Below are 4,807 nucleotides of genomic sequence, written 5' to 3' on the forward strand. Positions count from 1 at the left end.
ATTGTATACCTCCAGATCTTAAAAATGACATCGCTAGGGCTACCAAAAACCTTTTTGCATGAAACGAAAGGGGTTCCTCACTAGAACACATGCTCCTAACACAATAGAGTAGTCCTCTTGGCTCGAAAGTAGTTAGAAACAATAGTTCTAGGAAACAACAGTTGGATGCAGTTCTACCGGCTTCAGTTTTGGATCACCAATAGATGCGGACCTCAAACAGCTCTGATACCATATAGGAATTTACAACGTAAGTTCCTCAGACAGAACACCAAAGGACACCACTCACAAATAGATCACAGATCAATACACTAGTATTGTTGACATGGTTAAAATCATCAAAGAGGGAAACAGTCCATGGCCTAAGCCAACGCGGTCACTTCAGGAAATTTATTAATAAAAAAATGAAAATTTACATAATCTTCCCTCATGAATGGTTACCCTACAAATGACCCTCCATGCTCTTTAAATATAGATCATGGACAAATCAGGTGTTAAGCCATGGATCAAGTGTCGGTAATACCAAGGAGAGAATGAACTGTCAGATCACTGCATATCGTGATTGTCAGATTGTAAGTTATAAAAGTACTTAGTAAAGAAACACACTTTACCTAACTCTACACTAGACCAAGTTATACTTAACTATTTCCTATGTGTCGAAATATCCTAACACCTCCTCTCTATCAAACTTCTATAGCTACCCTCTAATGATTGAACCTCAATTTCGTACAGCCACACTACTACCCCAAGATAAATACTAGCAAACCAATAAGAGGAAAGACCTCAAGAAAAGCTTGAAACTTAAAGTGAGAATTTTACGAGAGGATTAGCATTTTTTTTGAACTACAATGATGTTGTCTTCGCTTCTAGGACCAATAATTGTCTCTTCCCCCAATCACAAAGACCTAGCCCAATGACTTAGAAGGCATCCATGAGCCCAGGTCCCGAATGGTTTTCTGTTGAATCGCCACAGTGGACACAATAGAGCCTCCCAAACTAGATGAAAGTCCCTTTCCCATTATCACAACTTGGAGGGCTAGGGATGGAAACGTTAGAATGTCATCATGTGTACCAAAATAACTAGTTTCAATTACCTCATTACCTCCTATTACCACACATAGCCAATAACATTCTAGATGGTCACAAGTAATTATTATACCTCCAAACATCTTTAGAATCATCGACTCCTACTTGCCACCAGTAGTGCCCTTGACAAACCTCATTAATTCACCTTTTAGGTGGACAAGGATGTTAATTCCATGCCGTACCCCTCATTAACTAAAGATGTAACCCACATCAAGGAATTACCATTCAATATATTATTTTCATAAAATATTACCATTCAATAAAATAACATTATTTTAATAGAATATTATCATTCAATAAGTATTATTCTTTAATGTTAGTCAACTTGAAAAATGTTATTAATTTAATAATTAAATGAATCATGTTTAAAATATAATCATTAATTATAAATAATAATTTCAGGTTAATTAATCACTAATTATGATTAGTCATTAATCAATATTAATTTTTTATTTAATCATCCGACATTTTAAGCTTTATAATACTAGTATACTTGTGTGAGGTATGGGTATGTAGCTACCATACACATGCCCCATACATATACTTATTGGTATTATGCTCAAAATTCACTCAGTGAGCTAGTAGGCTGGTAAGATAATGTAAGATAATAAGATCGGGTATGGCATTACATTCATACACCACATCAAATTATGTACATGAAGAATTAATTGTTATATTATTAGTGGCCACTACTAACCTCCATCGTCACCCAAGTATCTTCTAAACTGATCAGATGCCAATAATTATTAAATAAATCCAACTAGAAAATAAAATATAATAAAATCTACTATATATATATATATATATATATATATATATCATAATTTCCTGCTTAAAATTTCAAATAATGAAAATTCCACATAATAAATTAATTGCAACCTTCTTACTTGTAACCTTCTTACCCACCTAGATGTCCTCCCAATAAATATAATGTTAATGAAATAAAATTCAAATTACCAAAAATACAAAAATGCAATAGAATTTTATAAAAACTAAGCCTTAGAAGAAGATATATTCCACATACATAAGAGTATGAGTAAATGTAATATAATTTGATCTATTCAAAATTTAAAAACAAGATCTATTCCACAAATTTGACCAAATGTACACTATCATTTTTTTCTTAAAATTCTTAATCATGTAATTATCTTATTAAGGAACCAACTTAAACTTTTCATATTTTATTAAAAGGACAAATTATTTTATAATTTCTGATTTTCCCAGATCACACAGAGTCACGGGGCAAAGAGCATACGAAGAAATGAAAGGTAAAGATCCAGTAATAAAAAAACAAAGAGCTAAAGAAATTGAAATAAACAAAGAGAAAATAACTAAAAACTGCTAATAAACATTGTATACCTCCATATCTTAAAAATGACATAGCTAGGGCTACTAGAAACCTTTTTGCATGAAACAAATGGGGTTCCTCATTGGAACACATGCTCCTAACACAATAGAGCAGTCCTCTTGGCTGGAAAGTAGTTAGAAATAGTATATCTAGGAAACAGTAGTTGGATGCAGTTCTACCAGCTTCAGATTTGGATCACCAATGGATGCAGACCTCAAACAGCTCCGATACCATGTAGGAATTTACAAGGTAAGTTCCTTAGACAGAACACCAAAGGACACCGCTCACAAATAGATCACAGATCAATACACTAGTATTGTTGACGTGGTTAAAATCGTCAAAGAGGGAAACAGTCCATGGCCTAAGCCAACGCGGTCACTTCAAGAAATTTATTAATAAAAGAATGAAAATTTACATAATCTTCCCTCATGAATGGTTACCCTACAAATGACCCTCCATGCTCTTTAAATAGAGATCATGGACAAATCAGGTGTTAAGCCATGGATCAAGTGTTGGTAATACCGAGGAGAGAATGAACTGTCGGATCACTGCATATCGTGATTGTCGGATTGTAAGTTATAAAAGTACTTAGTAAAGAAACACACTTTACCTAACTCTACACTAGACCAAGTTATACTTAACTATTTCCTATGTGTCGAAATATCCTAACACCTCCTCTCTATCAAACTTCTATAGCTACCCTCTAATGACTGAACCTCAATTTCGTAGAGCCACACTACTACCCCAACATAATTACTAGCAAACCAATAAGAGGAAAGAACTCAAGAAAAGATTGAAACTTGGAGTGAGAATTTTATGAGAGGATTGGCATTTTTTGTGAACCACAATGATGTTGTATTCACTTCTAGGCCCAATAATTGTCTCTTCCCCCAATCACAAAGACCTAGCCCAATGACTTAGAAGGCATCCATGAGCCCAGGTCCCAAATGATTTTGTGTTGAACCGCCATAGTGGACACAACAGATCCTCCCAAACTAGATGAAATTCCCTTTCCCATTATCACAACTTGGAGGGCTAGGGATGGAAACATTAGAATGACGTCATGTGTACCCAAATAACTAGTTTCAATTACCTCATTACCTCCCATTACCACACATAGCCAATAACATTCTAGATGGTCCCAAGTAGTTATTATACCTCCAAACCTCTTTAGAATCATCGACTCCTACTTGCCACCAGTAGTGCCCTTGAAAACCTCATTAATTCACATTCTGAGTGGACAGGGATGTTAATTCCACATCGTACCCCTCATTAACTAGAGATGTAACCCACATCAAGGAATTACCATTCAATATATTATTTTAATAAAATATTACCATTCAATAAAATAACATTATTTTAATAGAATATTATCATTCAATAAATATTATTCTTGAATGTTAGTCAACTTGAAAAATGTTATTAATTTAATAATTAAATGAATCATGTTTAAAATATAATCATTAAGTATAAATCATAATTTCAGGTTAATTAATCACAAATTATGATTAGTCATTAATCAATATTAATTTTTTATTTAATCATCCGACATTTTAAGCTTTATAATACTAGTATATTTGTGTGAGGTATGGGTATGTAGCTACCATACACATCCCTCATACATATACTTATTGGTATTAAGCACAAAATTCACTCAGTGAGCCAGTAGGCTTGTAAGATAATGTAAGATAATAAGATCAGGTATGGCATTACATTCATACACCACATCAAATTATATAAATGAAGAATTAATTGTTATATTATTAGTGGCCACTACTAACCTCCCTCATCACCCAAGTATCTTCTAAACTGATCAGATGCCAATAATTATTAAATAAATCCAACTAGAAAATAAAATATAATAAAATCTACTCTATATATATATATATATATATATATATATATATATATATATATATATATATATATATATATATATATATATATATCATAGTTTCCTGCTTAAAATTTCAAATAATGAAAATTCCACATAATAAATTACTTGCAACCTTCTTACTTGTAACCTTCTTATGCACCTAGATGTCCTCCCAATAAATATAATGTTAATGAAATACAATTCAAATTAACAAAAATACAAAAATGCAATAGAATTTTATAAAAACTAAACTTAAGAAGAAGTTATATTCCACATACATAAGAGTATGAGTAAATGTAATACAATCTGATCTATTCAAAATTTAAAAACAAGTTTTATTCCACAAATTTGACCAAATGTACACTATCATTTTTTTCTTAAAATTCTTAATCATGTAATTATCTGATTAAGGAACCAACTTAGACTTTTCATATTTTATTAAAAGGACAAATTATTTTATAATCCATTCCATATTAATACCGCAAGAATTTAATATAATC

This window comes from Pinus tabuliformis, chromosome 1_2 (genome assembly GCF_031772625.1).
Source record: "Pinus tabuliformis cultivar Carrire ecotype Pingquan chromosome 1_2, CPIR1, whole genome shotgun sequence".
Lineage (NCBI taxonomy): Eukaryota > Viridiplantae > Streptophyta > Pinopsida > Pinales > Pinaceae > Pinus > Pinus tabuliformis.